General features: G+C 39.7%; 3 long non-coding RNA genes across 3 annotated transcripts; all 3 read left to right on the top strand.

Moving 5' to 3' along the window:
* The first annotated feature begins 329 nt into the window (after window positions 1-329).
* Window positions 330-1,841, top strand: LOC134624435 (uncharacterized). Its single transcript, XR_010093543.1, has 4 exons — window positions 330-438; window positions 1,102-1,213; window positions 1,525-1,613; window positions 1,727-1,841. It is a non-coding gene; the product is annotated as an uncharacterized LOC134624435 (long non-coding RNA).
* Window positions 1,842-1,947: 106 nt separating this feature from the next.
* LOC134624436 (uncharacterized) lies at window positions 1,948-3,184 on the top strand. The gene is made up of 3 exons (XR_010093544.2): window positions 1,948-2,024; window positions 2,329-2,513; window positions 2,974-3,184. It is a non-coding gene; the product is annotated as an uncharacterized LOC134624436 (long non-coding RNA).
* A 954-nt stretch (window positions 3,185-4,138) lies between these two features.
* Window positions 4,139-5,450, top strand: LOC134624449 (uncharacterized). Its single transcript, XR_010093558.1, has 3 exons — window positions 4,139-4,170; window positions 4,263-4,333; window positions 5,130-5,450. It is a non-coding gene; the product is annotated as an uncharacterized LOC134624449 (long non-coding RNA).
* The last annotated feature ends 15,512 nt before the right edge of the window (window positions 5,451-20,962 follow it).

The following is a 20,962-nucleotide window of genomic DNA, read 5'->3' as shown; positions in this document are numbered from 1 at the left end:
TTATAGTCGACCAGGTGACAACAACAACATCGAGAAAACGTCTATTTATAGTTGACGATCATTCGGCTCCGGTCACCATCAAAAACCATCGATTTGTAGTTGAGCATTAAATTGCATTGCAACTGATCGGGTATAAAGTACCAGAGAAAGTAGATTTATTGTTCATTTGTTATCAATGACTTGGTCTAGTTCACCAGCTTTAAAAAATCGTGTCTACGTGCAATTTATGTATAGTTGACCGGGAAATTAAAGCAGCGATCACTTGGACTATTCCACAGCACCCCTCTCACATTGGTACACCCCCCCCCCCCCCCCCCCCCCCCCCGGTATTCATTGTCTTCTACAGTAGAGCGGGACATTTAATTTACTCTCAGCGGAATTGACCGGAGAAGGCATCAGTTCATGCACTGCACTGGCCTGCACCACGATTAGTATAAGGTAAGAATGAATGATTTTTTTTTCCTACTCGGTATTTCCATGTTTGCATTTGAATAACAGTAAAAAAAAACTTGTTAATGTTGTACATTAACGAGTTTTTTTTTAACTGTTATTTAAATTGTGTCTACTTCTTACAATCCGGCAACAAATAAATTGCACTGCGAACAAAGTATATCAACAAAGAAAACATTTTCGTTTCATAATTTCTTCGTTATATTCCCTTACAAAGCTAGCTTTAACGCTTCGAGGTTTCCTTTGTTCTTGCCGTCGCCTCGGCGCTTGACCCAGACTTTCGCTCTGTAGTTACTTAGTACTACAAAAAATTCTAAATCTGTGATATATGATTGATAAACGTAAAGTTAACTGTATAAACGTGTTCAATGACTTTGTTACTTTTGATGATTGGAGAGCACTCGCTTCAATGCGCACACGAAAACGTTAGACTCAGTTTGAAAGCTCACGCAGCATGCGTGACTGTACGTTGCACGCTCAACTAACTTTACGTTGCACGCGTACATGACTTTCCGTTTGTGCCTTGAATAATGAATAAGGCTACGTCCACACGTACCAGCGTATTTTTGAAACCGCTGATTTTTCTATGCGTTTGCACCTTTTGTCCACACGTAATGTATGTCTGGCCATACATTGTGTTTGTATTTCCAGGCACATTTCACGAAGCAGAACGCAGTCTTCAGAGATATCCACGTGAACGCTGTGATACGTCTGACCTTCAGTCCGAAGAAGAAACCCAGACCAGTCTTAAAAGAAAGCACAAGTAAAACCTTTTTATTCACAAACATATCTTTGATTGTTAAGAATTTATGATCTTGTCTTTTATACATATCTGTGGTGCTTGCATACTGCAATATCACCACATAATATAGTCCAAAAAGTGGAAGTTTGTAAACTTTTTAAAAATGCAAAGCCGTGTACACTTGTGCACTTGAAAAATTCATTGTATGCTGTACCTTCTTGCACGTCTCTGTTTCCTGTGTGTGTTGTTAGAAATCAAACTAACTTTAGGAAACAATATGCCAAAAGCATATTTACAATTACTTAGGACCGTTTTTAATTTATTTTCTTTAGACCAAATCCCCTGTACACATATACGGACTCAGAGGATGAGCAGCCTACAAAAAAACGGTTTCCCCAGGCCCCTCGAGTGAAAATACCAGGTAATAAAATACTGTCTAGTGTCTGTGTACATATCTGTGTCTGACACGAGGAAACTTTTTTGACAAGTTGTCTGTATTCTTAAATACTTAAAAAATTATCTTTTTCTAAACAGCCCTCATCACTCCGCAGTCTGCCCCCCAGCCCACTGATAGCAACCATCATAATGCCCCACCCAGCTTCCGGCACCTTTCGCCACTCCGGCACAAACCGACACAGCTTTGCGATCTCGCCAGCATGCAGAGTCTGATGTCTTCCCTATAGACGGTATGCTTTTAAAAAAGCTTTAAAGCTGCATCACAATGTCATTGTACTCTTATCTTCAAAACACCAGTTTATACTCCTGAATGTCATCTTGTTGTGATTTTTTTTTTCTGTAGATTCCAGAGACTCTGTGAGGCCACTATTACAAGGCAAGTTTGAAAATCTTGGAATTTCACAGTTTACATGGTATAACAAATATATGTGACAGGCAAAAACTAGTAAACACTTTTAGCAGTTACAAGAACTAACAAATGAATATCCAACAAAAGGGAATAGAAATACATTGCACTGCCAATACTTTGGTTTATTCTTTGTATGACTTGAAAATCAGGCTTTAGGGAAAACTAAATGACATGTTTCTATCATCAATTACATGAAGTAAACACACAAGCACTTGCATACACATTTAAGACATGAGACTCGCTAATTCCATCTCATAAAATGTGTCTATAGGTGAGACGCTTTGCGTTGATTGGTGCTGCTGGACCACACTGGAGGTGCGAGTCCGCCGTGTAATGGTTTATGCCATTACAAAGGAGCTGGCCTCTGTACTCAACTGGACAGGGGAAAAAAAAACAAGGACCAGACAAAGCAAAAAAGGGCATTTAAAGAGACAGCGCTGTGCAGATGCATATTTGGTAAGTTTTAACATTTATTGTAGTTTTATGAGCCTAAAGTGAACAATAAAGGGATCAATTGATGTGCTGGGTGCGTTTCACATTTCCTATGTCTGTTTTTTGCTATATTACTTTGTCTTTCTTAATAACAAGACTTTCATGTCCGGTTAATCTGGAGATGGAGTCTTTGGTCTTCGGCTTGTTTTGTCCTCGGGTTGTACACTTTGTACAGCCCGAGGACCCATGTTTTCTTTTTTTTTTTTTTAAAGGATACACGGCACACCATGCTAAGACATATCGCATTTTCAGCTTATAGCTCTTTGGGAATCAAATGCGGCAGTTTGCTGATTTCCGCCTGGTGACTTTCATGTTTATCAGCCTAGGAGTTTACATACTTTCTCCCTGCTGAAGACAATTAACAAGAGCTTATTCATGTGCTCTAATTCCCTTTTTTTGTGTGTGTGTCTATTTTTTGTCCTAGATGGCCTGGCGCAGCAGGTAGGGGCGAACTCTATGTCTGAGTTGGTCTTTGCTCAAGCAGTCCAGAAATGGCTCAGATATGCTCCAGATCGTACGGGTGGCGCAGGAAGCACATCATCCATCCCCATCCCGGAGTAAATAATAAAAAGTGACGTGAAACATAGAAATGTAAATAGGAAACTTTGTCTTTTAATAAAGTATTTTGCAAATGATACATGTCTATTGACCTTTTTTGGTTTTTTGTTTTTTTTCAATAAAAAGCAACTGTGCGAAAGAGGTGGAAAATCAATACCATATCTCAACAGTGTTTCAATATCAGAATCTGACATTGTTTCAATGTCAACAGTGTTAGAAAATATAACGTCGAATCAATGTCAGGTTTCAACATTGATTCAACATCAAAACCTGACGTTGTTTCAACGTTAAAAATGGGTGCAAGAGTGATGTTGGGTCAACGTCACACTTCAACGTTGCTTCAATGACGTCGCCTGATATTGACTCAACATTGTTTCAATGTTTCCTTGCTATCTGGGCTTCTTCCTAGTGATACTATGTACAATGATTAGATTTATAACACTGATGTAACAACCCCAAAATGATGTGTTTGCATTTGTAGAGGGTTGAAACGATAGAAATAGATTAAAACAGACAGATTAAAAAGTGACACATAAAACAAACTTATTTTAGTTTATTTTAATTTAGTTTCATTCATTTCATCATTAATCTGCCCTCACACTACTACACTGCCATTTTAACCATTTTAGGTTCAGGCCATTAGGTGGCACAGTGTACTTGTGGCAGGTGTCAGGTGGGAGTAACGTGTTATGCTGCTATTTCTGCTGCTGGTGTAACCCAGTTCCTAAAATCTTCTCAAACAAAAGAGAAGAAAAAGTAAAACCTTTAATGTTCATTGTTCTTACTTGTCCCTGTTAATGAAAGTGGAGCTAGATCAATATATTTATTTAAACATAAAAGGGACACAGATTTATATATGATGTGCTCTGGTCAAACAAGGGTTAAGTTTTCTCAGAGGGTTGATGAGCTCTGATGAGAGCCTATTGTTTTACTCCACTCCTCACATGTCAGCCAATCGGTGAAGCTCTAGACAGCTCTTGTCCCTCCTTAGTGCCAGCTCCCAAGTTTGCAGTCTCTTGCTTCTACAGCTGAACAGAGCAGGCAGACTAAAACTTTGTTATCGGTAAGCTGGAGAAATTAACATCTAACGAGTTAAAAAATTACCATCTAAACTGATATTTTTCACAAAATATGGTTTTGCATTTGTTGTCGTAGAGGGCAGAGCGAAACCGGAAGGTTTACTGAGCTGTGGCTTCACGTAAACGCTGAGCATACACTCGACGGCGGTAAGCTAAATGTGGCTAATCAGACACGTGATGTGTGGAGTGTGGGTACAGTTGTTGCATGTCTCTGAAACGCACTGCTGTTCTGTTAGTTAGATCGTTAACTAAGTCATTTAACATGTGAAACACTGTAAATGGTTAAAGCAGCTAAAAATAGCTTTGTGAGAGATAATTGTAAGCAGACTTTATCCTGCTTCCTGTTTAATTTTGATGTCAATCTGTTGTTTTACAATACTCAGTATTGAATACTTGGAGGTAATTTTTAGTGTATTTCCACTTGTACTAGTAGGCCTATGGTACAAGCAGGATTAAGCACGTCTATTTTAATACTCCTATTTGTGGACTGAGTCTTTGTGTTTACATGTTATTGAACCTGATTGTTTGCACTTTGTTCAATTTCTGATAAACATTTGCATATTATTCCATTTCTTAAAAGGGGTAATATACTTATTTATTTGTGATTAGATATATATGTACAGTGAGTTTATTCTGATGAATGTAATTAATGTTTACAATGAACGTGAATTATATGCTGACTATAATTCCTGAATGTTTGAAACCCTGTAGATAATCTTTAATATTACTGCAGGTTACAGCTGTGAATTTTGGATATTGATACATTGATACTTTGAAACTTGATATTTTAATGTTGTACAACATGACTGAACTGATGATGATTGAATTGGTGATAGCTGATCTGAATAGTGATTACTGCATTGTGACACTACTTTAGTTTAATTTGTGAGAGTTATTCTTAAAAGTGGATGTGACATATATTTGACCATTGTTTATGGGTCAGGTTTTTTATATGGGACGAATCCAAGGAACAGGTCAGCGAAACCAGAACCCAGAGCGTTCCAGTGTTCACTGGATGGCGAGCCAACCCAAGATCCTAGGAGGCGATATACATACACACGCACACTCATTTGCACATTAATGGACTACAATCCTCTACTGTACAAGTAGTACGGTAGGATAGACAATCACACACACACACTCCTCATTGGACGAACTGTTGCAATACACCCATTTGTCATGGGCCCCACCGGTACCATTTGGACTTAAAAAAGACTAATACTTGTGCACAATTTTATTTTATTTTATTCTATTTTTTTGCTACTTTGGGGAGAATTTTATACTTTATACTTTTGTAAAACTGTTGTAATACTGCATTTATATCTTTGGATTAAGCTTTTAGTAGAGGCTTTTGATTAAAACATTTATTCAGTAGATTACATATATAGTTCTAGTTAGGTTATTACTGCTGAACTGTATATAACCACCATCCTTAACATTGTATTAATTATCATTTCATCAAAGTGTTTATTGAAGCTGCTGGCATTATGTTATAATTTATATTATAGGGGTTATCATAATCAAATATTAACATGTTTATTACAGGTGCAGTTATAACTACTTTAAAATGATTGAGTTAAATATATATATCATAACTCATATGCTGAGTATAGTGTTACAGTAAAATAGAAGCTGAGCAAAGGCCTGAGCAAAGCTTCTTGTGGTATTTGAGTTTGCCTAGTTACAGGTGACGGAAGGATGTCCAGTCCAGGGTGACCTCAAAGGCCTTAGGTCATCACCATATTCAGAAGAGTATGCCACAAGGAGGAACCTCTATGTTACATTTAATTCTTAAAATACCTGAATGTTCTGTACATGCAAATTATGTGCTTGTAAACGCAAGAAGGGGCGTTACAATACCCTGATGTTATAAAAGCAATCTAGAGTGTATTTTGGGTAGAGATGTACAACTGTTTTGCAGTTTACACCTCTCCACGCAGCGTGCATTCATTAAAATCAATTGTTTGAACGACCTCTTCTGGACTATCATTGTTTTGCTCTCATCCTCAATTTCGAACCCGTAACATTTGGTGCATTGGCCCGGGGTTGAGGGAGAAAGTTGGAGGTTGAGACTGAGAGGGTCCAAGGTGCTCAAACAGGCAGACACGAGTCAGTGGTCGAAGTGAGTGGACATAAGCCGGCTTATTTAAAGGTAAGGCACTACCTGTTGAATTATTTCCAAACAGTGCTGAATTGGATCTGAAAACAAATTGAAAGTCTACTCACTGAAAATTACTGGTAAAGGTCTGTTTTGATTTTGGTGAAAATCTCATGAGAAGTTGAAGTTGAAGTAATGATAAGAAAAAGAGTAAAAGTGAGTTAGAGTCTCACTAAAGGTACCGGGTTAAAGTCCCAAAGGAATAAGAATAAAGAGGATTTAGAATAAAGAGGATTTAGAATAAAGAGGATTTAGAATAATAGGTAATTGGTGAAGTTTGTGACAATAAAGTCTCAATTGAATATAAAGCCGGGCTTGGACACCGATATGGTGGGTTTGTGATTATTGGGGTGTCTTCAAAATAATTAAATTGTATAGAAAGGGACTCTGGGAGTCTAACAAGTGCATCGCTCAGAGGTAACGCTTGCCGGAGTCGGGGACGCTCAGATTCCGTCCTCTATGAGGGATAGTCAGTTGGTCACTGTGGAGCTTGGGGCACTCCAGAATAACTAGTGGTTGGACCACTTTGCCGTCCGGGACGGTGGTTTGCACTTTTTTGGTCAGTAGAAACCCGGTTTCGGGCGTGTAACTTTAACTTAAAACTTCGAGAAAGCCTTGGCTGTGAGATGCCACAAATAGAGCTTCAGGGAAAGTTTGGGTTGGTTAACGCTTTTAAATTCAGGTAGGACACTAGCAATCGGGCCACCGTCGGGGACGGGATAATGGCTAAATTGGTCGCAAAAAACTCAGGGAGTTTTCCGCAGGGCGGTTATTATTAAATTTGTCGAAATTCGGTAGGTGTTTTAAAGGCCTAAAAAATCTGTGCAGTTGTAAATATAAAGACGTCTGTAATATAAAATATGAGATCTATGAGTAGGATCAGTCTCTGGGTCAGTAATGCACAGCCGGATGTGCACTGATGGTGTGTGTAAATGCAAATGAGCAGTGGGGACGCGCAGAGAGGGTGGTTTCAGTTTCGACAGTATTGAGCGTTTTGCCAATTTTCCTGTATATAAGAGGTTGGTTTTGCTTATTATGAGAGTATGAATACAGTTTGAATAGATTAGTGTGGATGTATAGTAAATGACTGAATTTTGATAGATGTATATTTCGTGAGCCATAAATGTTGGTGTGTTTTATTTTTCAGTTATGTGTGTGTGGGGAGAAGCGGTGAGGACGATGAGAGGTTTCAGTTTTCTTTTTCTTTTTTCTTTTGACCTGCTCTTTCTGAACATGGAAGGCATGTCCAAAATACTCGTATGAAAGCGTATTTCGAGTGATTTTAACCGTGTGAATGCTGTCAGTATTTGATTTGAGTGACTCTGCATGATTTGTCTGAGTGAGCGGAAAGCGGATGTTTGAGAGAGAAAAGGCAGTGTGTGTGAGACGGGTCATGGCGTCTGAAAGAGGTTAGAATATTTAAAAGTGTGTATGAAATATATTTCTTTTTTTGATGTAAAGTAGGATGTTTTACGTCTCTGGGTTATAATTTCTATGTTTGTATATAGGCTCTGTCTGCCACAGGCACTGCAGCAGGCTGGTTATTTTGAGAGTGTGTCTGTGTCTATGTAAATGAGATGCCTGTGACTTATTTAGAGTGACATTTCCTGTTTACTAATGAGTGGCTAATGACTGACTGCAGAGCCTGGGTGAAGGACGACGTATATTGGTGTTTTAAGGGAAGAATTGCTTTTATTTCTACTTTGTTGGCATTACGGTTGTTAAATACGATGATTACTTTATGATACATGTCTGTCTCATTTTGCATGTGTGCGATTGGCTTTCAAATGTAGTTTTGTAATGTAACCTGTACACTCCATGGAGGAAACAGACCATGGAGTTTTGGAAGAAGATAGCAGAGATATGACTGGCTTTACGTTTAGTCTTGTGTTGACTCCAATAACGGATGGTCAGACAGGGCCGGTTGAAACAGAGGTGCGTGTTTGCTGTGAAATAGGGGCCACTGACCATGACTCAAAACACAAAGGCGGTGAGATGAAAATTACTATGAGTAACGGTTTGACTTTTGACTAGGGAAATAATATGCTTGCTTTTGGGACTATGAAGATATTTGACTTTGAGTGATGTTATGAGAGGTTGACTTTATTTTCTGTTTAAAAACACATAAGTATATGCACTTAGTACACCCACTCAAGAAATGATTGTGTGACTGATGCTACAAAACTGACCTAAAGAATGGTGATGTGTGTGGAGAAGTGAAAGAGCGCTATTTCAATGTGTGTGAGTGAAATGAAGGTATATGGTTTTTAGATAGAATTACTGATTATTTGTAGACTGATTATTAAAAGGAAGTCTCTGCAGAAGCTGTAGAAACAGGAAACCGTGTGTGTGTGTCTGGGACAGGAAATGCATGCCCATAAAAGGGAAGCTCACGGTGACAAGTGTGCACTCAGAGTAGAGAGAGAGATTTAACTCGGGGCAGATGAAGCAAAAGGGAGGTTTTAAGATAAAATGAAGATGATACTAATTATATGCTTTAGTGTGCCAATACAGGTGGACTCTCTCAACTTTGCAACCTTGAGTTCAGCAGAAGAAAAGTAGATTAAAAGAATTGGGTGAAAATAAGCCAGTCTTTGGCTGGAAATTGTGCAGCTTGAGCTCTCACTTTGTCCTTGACCCCGAGAAGAAACGCAAAGGACAGCCAATTTCCTGATGAAGACCGATAGAACATCGTGGACGTGAAGAAGTAACGGAAGCTAAAAGACAGTGCAGGCGAAAGCAGTAACACTGACAACGACTGATGAGTCCAGCAGCATGGGAGACAGCACGTGATGCAATATGCATGCTGGTGAAGAACAGCGTGATATGTCTGCTTGAAGGCACTGACTGTCATATTTGCCAAGCTTGGAGCAATCTTGGAAGAAAAGACAGAAAAAATGAATGGAGAAGAAAACAGAGCAAATGAAAATAAGACTGAAGGAAGAGGAAATACTGAAAGATCAAAACAGAGAAGAAACACACTGTGTTTGCTGGAGCTCTGAAGCCCGAACAGGACACTGTGAATGGAAAAGGACCAGTGAGAGATGAAGCTGGACGAGTTTGACTGCGAGAAGATAGGAGATGATTGGATTGAAATTGAACCCTGAACTCGGGATCGTTTAGGGATGTCCACCCCATCACAACAAAGAGGTAAACAATACAAAAGGTAAAGATAATCAAAATAACTGACAATTATATTAATGAATAGAAGACACACATATACAAATTGTTACATGTGAGATTATTTTTGAAACGAATCAGAAGTGAGATAGTCTGAATCTAGAGCTCAGTGAAAAGATGCATAGATTAAATATGAATACATGAAAATGCAATGAATACATAAGGATGCAATGAAGAAGCAGCTTACACTCATGCAATGAAGAAACTGCTTACACTTAATTAAGATGATCACCTGGCAGGCAATTAAGAAACAGCTTACACTTAGTGTATATTGACATGAATACAGGAGAATGTAATGAAGAACGCAATGAAGGCATGCAATGAAGAAAACAGCTTACACTGCATTTACATGACCACATAACGCAAGGAAGAACACGCTTACATACATGACATAATTGGTATTTTTGAATAGAAAATGAGAAATGGGTCGTTTAGGCGTCCGTGATAATAATGAAAATGTTTTAGTTTGTTATTTTCAGGAGTACAGCAGACCCGCACCAATTCTCCAGATAAAGGAGTCTGAAGAAATTACAGGTTAACATGAATGGATATGTTAAGGCAAGTTTCTGGTTGAATTGTTTACAGTGTCCAGGAACCTGACAGCAAGCCCTAACTGGTGGTGGAAGACCAGGAGGGCTGTGATTTAAGGTGGGGAAGTAAAATTTGGGTTAGTGATTCGGGGACGGAGAAAACTGACTCTTTAACTGGAGAATGGGAAAGTGTCTGTGAGACTGTGAAGCCATATATGCAAAATAGCACACACAAACATACACAATGAAGATCGGCTTGCTACTTGTATGAGTGATAGAATGGTGTGAATGTTTAATAAACTGATTAAACTAGTTTAAAAGTGTGACTTAGGAGTGCTTTGCACTGACTGATGAAAACAAGGGATTAGTATAGAAAGAAAATGAAAATAATTGAATAATGGCATGAGGTTTAAAAAAAAAAAGTATTTCTCTTGCCAAGTTAAATTGTGGAGATATGGCTGAGTATGCAAAAAGTTTGAGAGCTCGTGTGACTGATGACAGAGGAGGTTGCTGTGTGTGTGATTGAGGCCTTAAAGGAGGGGTAGATTGTTAGGAGGTGCAAATTTGATTAAGAGGTGTATAAATTAGTGTTGACATATTGTGAGAACGTGCTTATATGTTAAGGTTGAAGGTGAGTTTGGTAAAATGCTTAAAGGGGGATATTGTGTACGAAACGGTGTAGTTTTTTACGTTTTGGGTGTGTTCTATGGGTGAAATTTAAGATTGTTGAAGATATTTGAGGTTGTTGTTTTATTTTTAAAGAGGGAGTTTTAATAATCATGGACATGTTTAAGGGGTTTTGTAACAGTGCACTTATAAAGAAAAAACCTGTCAGGTGATTTTGTTTGGTACTTTGATGAGCTAATACTCAGCTCTCTTTTTTCTCATTTTTGTTCTAAGCAGGCCTGCAAAAGAAAACAATGAATAACGGCGCCGACAATAGTCTCAGGAGAACAAAAAGTAAGGGGACCTTTTTTGAATTACAATGGGTCAGATTGTGGGTCCCTGTCTAAAAGGATTGCAGCGAGCCAATCCAGTCCAAAAGTATAAAGAACTATTTTCCTAGAAACAACTAAAAAGAAAATAAATGATTATATAAATTAACTGAGTTTACTGAAAGTGGAAATCTGATTATTTGTGCGGACGTTTACCACTACCGGATGTTGATGCGTGTGAGTGAATGTGTGGGAATGGACAGGTGAATGGACGGACCAGGCAGACCATAGGTTGGACCGACTGGACCCTGATAAAAGACTGGACTCAGGTTGAACACATGACTGATAATTGTTCTGTTTTAACTTTTGTTTTATAACACAGGTGGGATCATAAGTGGAGAAGGTGAGTATAACAGGTGATGTTCTGGGTAACACACAGGTTTGAAGTTCTGGAGCATTTATACATAATGCGATAGGAGTAAACTTTTGCTTTAATTCCCAAACCTGAGTGAAGGATTTTGAGTTTGTAACACATGAGATGTGTTAAAAAAAAGGGGGGTGTTAATATATGCGATTAGCTACATGAAATGTGCTGTTTTAGGGGTAATAAGCAAATGTCTATGTGACCTGTACCTAACAACCTTTGTGATGATAAACTTGTTTACCGACTTGCTCTCTTGTAGAACATACAGAATTAGAAAAGGGGAACTTCAGCTCTGAGTTTAGAGCTTGAAATTAAATGTGGGACTTGAAAAGAGGAAGCAAATTTGGTACAGGACGTACTTGAGATGATCAGACGAGAGAAGGAGAAGGTCAGGAATAGTTTAAACTAAGATTGAGAAATTAAATGGGGTAAAAGGGGGTGTAGCTTCAGGGCAGCTCACAGCCTGGCGTAAACGCAAGGTGCTGTCACACAGCTTAAGTTATTTGGTTGATTTATTTTATGACAAAATAATAAGGAAATATTAAAAATATACAACACGTTGAGAAGATCTCTTATGTTATATTTTAGTGTTTAACATGGAAGATGCCTCTCTGGAGCTTCTCTCCTGATGCTACTCCACCAAAAGAAGTTTATTTACAGAGACTATGTCAGCTCCCAAACAGACAACAACAAACCAAGACTAGCAAAAAACAACATGAATATAAATAATAACAAATAAAGAACAATACAGAATCCAAATCTGAACCGAAGAACAAAATAGTGAAATGTGGATTATTGGGTTTTTCTCTGTATATATGAAGCATTTGTAATGTGTATCTGCTATGAAGGCTTGTAGAGGCCAGTTTTTACTCACAAACAAGTGCTCAGCCAGACTGAAAAACAGGAAGCTTTAGTGCACAAGGCATATTAATAAATATAGACACAAAAAGAGGAACTCCCCATATAAACAACGTTCAAAAATGTGTGAAGTATAAAGTACCGAAATAACACTATATAAGTCACAGTTGATGATTCTAATGTTTAAGAGCTCTTGCTGTGCAGAGGTCGATGTTGGTCATAACAGTGATGTCTTTATTTATAGGTTGAGTTCATTTTATACACAATGCATAACTGTGCTTGTTTAGAGTTAATGTTCCGTCCGAAAGGGTTTTAAGCTTCACTGGTGAGAGTGTCCAGGTGATACATGTTGAGGGAAGATGAGAACATAGCAGGTTAATTGCATGCACGCTTACAAACACACATGATATATATATAGGCCAGGCCAAACGCCTGGACTTGATGCAGCTTTCAACTTTACAGCTCCTAACTTGCAGGAATGGCGTGGAGTGTAATGAATGAAAGCAAAACATGCTTACAGACACAAACATGACAGGGGTTTATTTTACAGGGTAAAGGTGGACCACAGGTTGCTTTGTTTTTGCTTAGCAACGACTGAGGTAAAAGGTCTTAAAGATAAATATGCAATAAGTGGACAGGAAACGTGTGAGGGTGAGCCGGGTGAAACAAAATGTTGTAGATAATGGAAACTTGACTAATGGGCATTAACAGTAACCTTTGCATGTTATGTATATGCTTGAAGCCAAAAGAGGCGTAAATCCAGATAGAAAATTTTGAAGTGTGCTTTTTAGCGGAGATTTAGGCTGACATGGGGATGGTGTGTATTTTACTGGGGTTGTGTTTAATAAAACTAAAAGCGTTGCTCACACACATAAAGAGTATTGAGATTGAATAAAGTTAATATAATGGATAGAGCCCAGAACATGATAATATATAAGTGAAATCAAATGTAATGTATGATTTCACTTTTATTGGGAAAATAATTAGCCAAGAAATGTGTATTGAACTCTCCACATACATTGACACTGCGCAACTATGAGTGGGCCATGGAATCAAGAAACTGTTACATATCTGCATTAAACTAGCCAACATGGACTCACCACCACATGATGTTGCCCTGCAGCGGGGGCAGAAAATAATTTGCAAATCAGGGATGTTATGTTGATTATAATATGCTTACCTATGTAGACACACACACAGAAGGGAAAAATTTCAAAACAAAAAAAAAAAAACAACTTGGCTTATCCTGTCAAGCACAGGAGCAAAATAAAAATCTCTTTGGGCTCTATTAAAAATTTCTTTAGTAAAAGTGTAAAAGGCCAAACCCAAGAGGTTGGGCAAACAGGAAAGTCCCTCCAGTATCAGGAGTTAATAGTCAGGAAACATTTTACACACTAACGCCTTCTTTCTTAAAAACTACTGACTCATAAATGCCGATAGACATACAAGTCCACATACATCCAAATGTACATTTAGACATTAAACGTCGAGACGCATGTACACACACATTGGCACACAGGCACAGAGTCTAACTGAAGAGCTTAACAAAGCAGACGTGGCAGTAGGATTTATCATTTTGTCTGATATGATATTGTGAACCAACTTTGAATAATGACAGGAACCTTAGATGAACACAGTAGGTTAGTAAGGGGTAGCAGAGAGAGGGTCAAAGCGAAGGTAGTGGACCTGGGAATGGTGTAGTGACGTCTTTGGAAGACGTCAAAAGAGGGAATTGTAATATTTAAAGAAATTAGGTCACTGCTGAACTGTATATAACCACCATCCTTAACATTGTATTAATTATCATTTCATCAAAGTGTTTATTGAAGCTGCTGGCATTATGTTATAATTTATATTATAGGGGTTATCATAATCAAATATTAACATGTTTATTACAGGTGCAGTTATAACTACTTTAAAATGATTGAGTTAAATATATATATCATAACTCATATGCTGAGTATAGTGTTACAGTAAAATAGAAGCTGAGCAAAGGCCTGAGCAAAGCTTCTTGTGGTATTTGAGTTTGCCTAGTTACAGGTGACGGAAGGATGTCCAGTCCAGGGTGACCTCAAAGGCCTTAGGTCATCACCATATTCAGAAGAGTATGCCACAAGGAGGAACCTCTATGTTACATTTAATTCTTAAAATACCTGAATGTTCTGTACATGCAAATTATGTGCTTGTAAACGCAAGAAGGGGCGTCACAATACCCTGATGTTATAAAAGCAATCTAGAGTGTATTTTGGGTAGAGATGTACAACTGTTTTGCAGTTTGCACCTCTCCACGCAGCGTGCATTCATTAAAATCAATTGTTTGAACGACCTCTTCTGGACTATCATTGTTTTGCTCTCATCCTCAATTTCGAACCCGTAACATTATGTTTGGCTATAACTGCAAAGTTTGGGTGCATACGTGTTAGTCTGTTCCAGGAAGTACACCAGATGTCCCAGAGATAAGCGACAGCGAAGACGAGCTGAGGGGAAGCACCTGGGGTCGAGCCGAAGACGATGTTCTTTAAAACTGTGTTCAAAGTTAACTGAACGTTTGTGGTTTTGCATTGACGTATGCTGTACTGGATCTGCCTGGCAACAGAAAAGGGGGCTGTACTATCTTACCCCTATAAAACCTTTGTTCTGACTATTGTAAGATAGTTTAATACTGAATCTGCACAGTATTGGCTCACACATGTGTAATTCATTAAAATGTCGTCTAATTGCACCAGGCCGGGTCAGTGGTTATTTTGGATTCCTCCTCAATATCTGAACCTTAAGCAAGCTAGAAGACTGGCATCCTTTCTGGGTATCCAGTTAGGGAAGCAACGCATTAATAAGAGAATTCTGGGTAAAACCAAAGTTACTTTCCCTAGTAACTAGTTACTTTGAAAGTAACGAGTAACTTGAAGTAACTGAGTTACTTTTGAGTTACTGAGTTACTAATTTAAAGTAACTTACCCAACACTGGTAGTGGTAGAAAATCATCCTTTGGGTCCAAAAGAAACAGAGCTGACACATCACGGCTGTGACAAACACAAACTAAACACGGCAAACTTACGAGTTTGTCGCATTTAGAAATGTAGAAGGTGGAAAGGCGTCCTCGGGAAAACAGGTGACCTCCTGTTTGCACATTATGGACGAGCTCATAATCAGAGGAAATGTTGAAGCTCGGCTCTCAGTGCTTCCTGTACAGGTGAGGGAGGAAGGTCTCTGAGAGCTGCTGCTCAGGTCACATGACTTCTTTTGGATGATGGGACTGGCTGGACTGGTTTCATCTCTGACGTCTTCCTAAATCCACTAACATCTCATATGATTTCAGGTCCCTGCTGTTCCCAACATTTTCTCCATATTTCTTAATTAACGAATGACACAAATAACACAACAAACACAGTTAAGACACAAAGCTTTATCCTGCAGCACAGTCTGATCTCTCTGAGGCAGCTTCCTGTCAGCTCTTTAAAGATCTTCAGGTAAAGTTCTCCAGGCTTCTTGAAGGATGTTCACAGCTCTTCTTTGGATGCTGGCTAGAATAAACAGATTCAAATGATCTACTGCCACCAGCGTACAATGAATCTGAGGATAGGACACACCTGATGCTTCAGATCCCAGAGAAGAAGAAGGACACATTTGTAGAAACCTTTGGATCAGGACGGCCTTCGTCGCTGTGATGTCATCAGCCTTTGAGGGACTCTGTCAGGGCGGTGACAGGAAGTGACCTCAGACTAAAGGTCATTTGTGGAGCTGAGATAATGGACAGCATCAACTGCACCTGAAAAGACTCTCACTTTCCTGCTGGATTCAAACATTTATCATCAATAGGTGATCATGGCTCAAGAGTTGGGAGTTCGCCTTGTAATCGAAAGGTTTCCGGTTCGAGCCCCGGCTTGGACAATCTCGGTCGTTGTGTCCTTGGGCAAGACACTTCACCCGTTGCCTACTGGTGGTGGTCAGAGGGCCCGGTGGCGCCAGTGTCCGGCAGCCTCGCCTTTGTCAGTGCACCCCAGGGTGGCTGTGGCTACAATGTAGCTGCCATCACCAGTGTGTGAATGGGTGTGTAAAGCGCTTTGGGGTCCTTAGGGGACTAGTAAAGCGCTATACAAATACAGGCCATTTACCATTTTAAACTAAGAATAAACACACAAGTCAAAGACGTTCCTACATCAGGGAATAAAGATAAGTTCCACACATACTGACAGGTCTGCAGTGACATGTTCAACACTAATAACATGATCCAGGTATGAAGTTGACCTTTGACCTCAAACCCAGAAACAAACATCACTGATTTGTCAGTTATGGGGCTGATGACATCACTGCCCTGTCACTGTACACTGCGATCATAAATGTGTGTTCATCACATTAATATCAGCTCAGATGTGTTCTTGTAGAACAGCTTCATCCTTTTATTTTAGCTGGAGGCTCAAACAGACCTGGGAGTTCATAAAATATAAAAGCAGAATTCAACGAGCTTTTAAAAATTCTTGTATACAACAAAGCTTCAAAGCTTACATCAGTCTGTGCTGTCGCTCTTTACTCTCACAGTCAGAGAAATGGAAAGGACAGCAGGGGGTGGTGCAGTGCAGGAGTGCAGTCCTGCTGAGGAGCCGGCCTCTCCAGTAATGAGGGTAGGCAGGTCCTTTGAGTCCTGGCCCTGGTTTGAGAATTACCACACTCGATCTATTCTGGGCCAATCAGCAGGGTCGGGATGGGGGTTGTTAAAAATACTCCACTCTAAGGAAAAGAGAGAAATTGAGAAATCAGGGTCATGAAGATGTGTTAAAGGAAGTTCAGATCTGCAGTTTAGCTGCCACAGCTTGCTCTGATCTGTGTCTCCCTTAATATCATGGACTGAAAATTCTCTGCTAAAGAATTTGATGTTGTTCCTCTCACAGAATAAGAGCACTGAGGCCAGTGAAGCATCAGTGTGTCTAGAAAAGAGTCCAGAGTGGAAATACAGCCTAACTGTGACTCTGCCAAAAGGACTCCAATATTTCTCTGAACACTGAGGCTGTGCAGACATCATCGTCCTGATGCACACTATTAGTGCTGAACAGGTAGCAGTCATAGGAAGGCAGACAGCAACTCGCTGGATGTTCCTTGCAGAACAGCAGTGAGAGCATCGGCTCAATGAAAAGCTGTCAGCACAAACAGCAACCTGACATCAAACGATTCCCACACTGCCTTCTTCCTGTAACCTGCTGCTGCAGCCAGCAGAGCCACATCTTTGTGTCGATGCTTTATGAAAACAAGAAAAACCAACTATAAATAAATGATATTATTGCTGCTGTGAGTTCACATTGTCTCCAGTCTATGAGAGTTAATAACAAACACATGAACAAGCTCTTATTTCACTGTTTGCAGAGAGCAAAGCTGTGTCTACAAATCTGCCTGTGTCAGTACAGCATGTTATACAGGATGTCTCACTTCCTGTGGTTACAGTGGGGAATGTGGTTGCTAAGCAACTTTTATCTCATATATGGACCTTTTCCTGTTTTCAGACTTCTCCAAGTTCCCTTCATTGTTCGCTTCCTTTGTGTGACCCCCGCCCAGATTAAAGAGTCAATGCTGGATGTTTCTGTGCCTCTGTGGGTCCTGTGTTTGGTTTATGTTTCTCTGTGATTGTTACATAAGGGTAATTCACCATGACTGAGACTTGAACACTGTTTACACCTCCACAGGAGTTTTCCTCGAATCAACAATTTCTATCTTCATCAGGTTCTATATGTAAACACTTTTCCAGGGATTTCTTTGCATTAAAGTGTCAATTAGTTTCAGTTTCAGTCTGGACTGGAAAAAGTTCCTTAGTGGTGACTTTCATGTCAATATATGTTAACTTCTTGGTTGTTTTGTCTCACGGTTTAAATTTTAGGATTTTATTTTCTGCATAAAGATAAAAAGAATTTCCTTCCATGCCAGGAGACTGAGGAGTAGGGATGGGTACCGGGTGTCCGGTGCCATGATGGCACCGGTTCTGACATAAACGGTAGTAACCAGACCGAAAAGCAGCGCACATTTCGGTGCTTTATTTCAGTGCTTCTTTTTCCTGAGATGTCATACACTTTGGATTCTAGCCAATCATTTTACCTTTCCAAGGATAGTAGGCGGGGCCAGGTACGTACGTTCTTTTAGAGCAGAGCTACAGATTAAAAAAGGCGAAGCGGTCAAAAGTCTGGCTGTACTTCGCAGCAAAAGATGCAAACTCAGCAGCCTGCAACAAGTGCTTTAAGCTGATACTGTGCAAAGGAGGTAACACCTCGAATCTGATGAAACACCTGGCGACGCATAGCGGGTTTTTTTTAAAGCCGAGAAATGCACCGTATTTGATAGCTTGCTGCGAGACCTCACACCGAGCACATCTACTGCGGGTGTGGCTCCATTAGCGAGTTAGCGTGGATTGCCCCGTGGGGCTGGACGGTGTTTATCATTTTGCAGAAAAAAGAAGACTGCTAAAAATAAAAACATAAGAGGTTTTTGGACAAACTTTGTGTTCTCCACCGTTTAAGCACCGGCACCGTTTCAAAAGTACCGGTTTGGCATCGGTATTGGATGAAGCCTAAATGATACCCATCCCTACTCAGGAGGGGAAGAGACTTCCAACATGACAAATGATTGATGATTGTCTCTGTTTCAAAGGTTCAAACTGTTGAGTTTGATTTAAACACACCTCTGAGGAAGGATGGATACCTTCTTGTTGGTCTTGTTGGAGCATGAAGGCATCACATGTTCAAAGAAAGAAACCTCTGAGGGCTTTTTTTAAGCCATTAAGTAGGACTTGATGGCTTGGGCCCAGCGACACCCCTCTGAGGGTGTCAAGTCTCAGTTTACAGCTTCTCTATGTGACATTTGAAGTTCACTTCCTGTTTTTCCAGCACCTTCATGATTATTTACTAGATTTCTTTTACATAAAGCTCAGTTAATAACTGTTGTGTTGCAATAGATGTCCAGTGGTGTTTTTCAATGCTGTGATATTATAAATATTCAAACGGTGAGCTGTTTGATGAATTTTTTATTTTCACTTATCTTTGTCTGTGCTTTTTTTTTTAGTTTAGTTTAGTTCATTTACACAGGCAGGTTCAGGTGTGAATCAGAATCAGAAAGGGTTTTATTGCCAAATGTTGAGCAGGTTTACAACATTAGGAAATTGCTGCGGTACTTATTGCGAAACATACTTTAACGCAAACACTTAAATAAACATAAAAATTAAAAGTGCTAAGTAGATTGATATATACATGTACGCAAGTGATGATCTGTGCAAAAACAGAACAGATGGAGAGAACACAGTGTAGGGTCATGTGTTAGTGGTGGGAACAGTCATATGGTTATTGTTCATGAGTCCAACAGCAGAGGGGAAGAAACTGTTCTTATGGCGAGAGGTTCTGGTGCGAATGGACCGGAGCCTCCTGCCTGAGGGGAGCAGGTCAAACAGACTGTGTCCAGGGTGAACAAACACCCACCTCTCATTATTATTATGGTCTGTGCACAAACGTGTGCTGTCCATTCACTCAATCTAAATCTATTCTGTTTTTCTACTTTCAATAGAGAATCTTATGTGCAGCTTTCTGACTGTTACTGACACTCAGCACAACCACAGACAGACTGAAATTTACTGCTGTGGAAAAGCTGGAAATAGAAACATGTGATTGGTCAGAATTGCTTGTGAATATTAATAAATTTGAGCTTGTACTTTATTTAAATATTAATTTTATTAATTCAAAAAACCTGAACATAATGTTTCTCATAGCCAGTTTGTTTTTTTAAGGCAGTCACTGGTGAGGGAGGCGTGCTCTGGACACTCAGGCACACCCACAAATGCCTCTCTGTGTTTTTCCTTCTTTCCCAAAGTTTCTGTGTACTGACCTTTGTGCTTGTACCTGATGCTGATCGTCTCCGTGTGAAGGGAAGTGAATCAGTGTGTAATGTTTTCCTGGCTAACATCAGTTGTGTGCAGCTTAGTTCCAGCACAAATCTGCCGCTCCATAGTTCACAGTAACGGACTCACAGCTGGACCAACGAGGCCGACCCGCCCTGAGCTCTGAGTGAGTGACGTGGAAACAGATGTTTCTGTCGAAAAAAAGGAAATATGCTATGAACATTTGGTTTGTCGTTTCTTTCTCTGCTCGCTCTGCTGTCGCTTAGATTTTAAGAGAAAAAAAAAAGTTTTCCGTTTCTGTGTTTCAAGCTCTGTGCTCTGAGTGTTTGTGTAGGAATCTGGAATCTCCTGAAAGAAACCATATGAAAAATGTAAGGTTAAAGTAAAGCTGTTTGTCATTGTTTATCTGGGATGAGGTCACATCAGAAACATGCATTCCTCCGCAGCGTCATTACATCACTGAGTTATTCTGGAGAACAGCGAGAAATTCCCTCATGCAGCTGCGCACACTGATGTCAGCTCTGTACAGCTGCAGATCCTCATCTTCACGAATCAAAAACCTTCCTGTGCGCACAAATAACTAAAACATCTCGCTCCATCACATGTCCACGTGCAGTTTTGAGACAAATTTCACGCTGCCAGCTCCATGCAGCTTTCCATAAACTAAGCTACGTTTTGTCTTACAGATAAATACAGTAGATTGATCAACATTTTAATTTTTTCCTTACATTTTTTAGCAGAGCAGCTAGCAGTTAGAGCATAAACTCTGTAAGCAGTCAGCTTGGTCCTGGACATTGTTAATGACATAAAGCTGCTCTCTGCAGCCG

This window comes from Pelmatolapia mariae, linkage group LG3_W, assembly GCF_036321145.2.
Source record: "Pelmatolapia mariae isolate MD_Pm_ZW linkage group LG3_W, Pm_UMD_F_2, whole genome shotgun sequence".
NCBI classification, from domain to species: domain Eukaryota; kingdom Metazoa; phylum Chordata; class Actinopteri; order Cichliformes; family Cichlidae; genus Pelmatolapia; species Pelmatolapia mariae.
The sequence above is the reverse complement of the archived record's forward strand: the minus strand, read 5'-3'. Positions and strand labels throughout refer to the sequence as shown.